The sequence below is a fragment of the Penaeus monodon genome, chromosome 34, assembly GCF_015228065.2.
Source record: "Penaeus monodon isolate SGIC_2016 chromosome 34, NSTDA_Pmon_1, whole genome shotgun sequence".
NCBI lineage: Eukaryota > Metazoa > Arthropoda > Malacostraca > Decapoda > Penaeidae > Penaeus > Penaeus monodon.
This window is the reverse complement of record NC_051419.1, coordinates 30,766,866-30,767,208: the sequence shown is the minus strand read 5'-3', so window position 1 is coordinate 30,767,208 and position 343 is coordinate 30,766,866.

Sequence of the window (343 nt, the reverse complement as noted above, 5' to 3'; positions counted from 1 at the left end):
GTGGATAGGAAAATGGAAGAGAATAAAAGAGGATATGACACGTAAGATGATGATGATGGTGTAGTGGCATTTGGAATGAGAGAAAAAAATAAAAGGGTAGGGAGGGGTGGCGAAACGGAGATGAAAAACAAAAAAACAAAAGGAGAAAGGGGGTCCCCTAATGGGAAAGGGAGATCAAAAGAGGGCGAAGATTTGGGTGGAGGGGAAGGGGGAGGGGGGGCAAAGGGGGAAGGAGGGAAAGGAAGGAAGGGGAGGGGGGAAGGGGGGAAGGGGGGGGGGAAGAGGGAGGGGACGGGGAAGGGGGAGGGGAGGGAGGGAGGGGGGTTGGAAAAGGGGGAGGGGA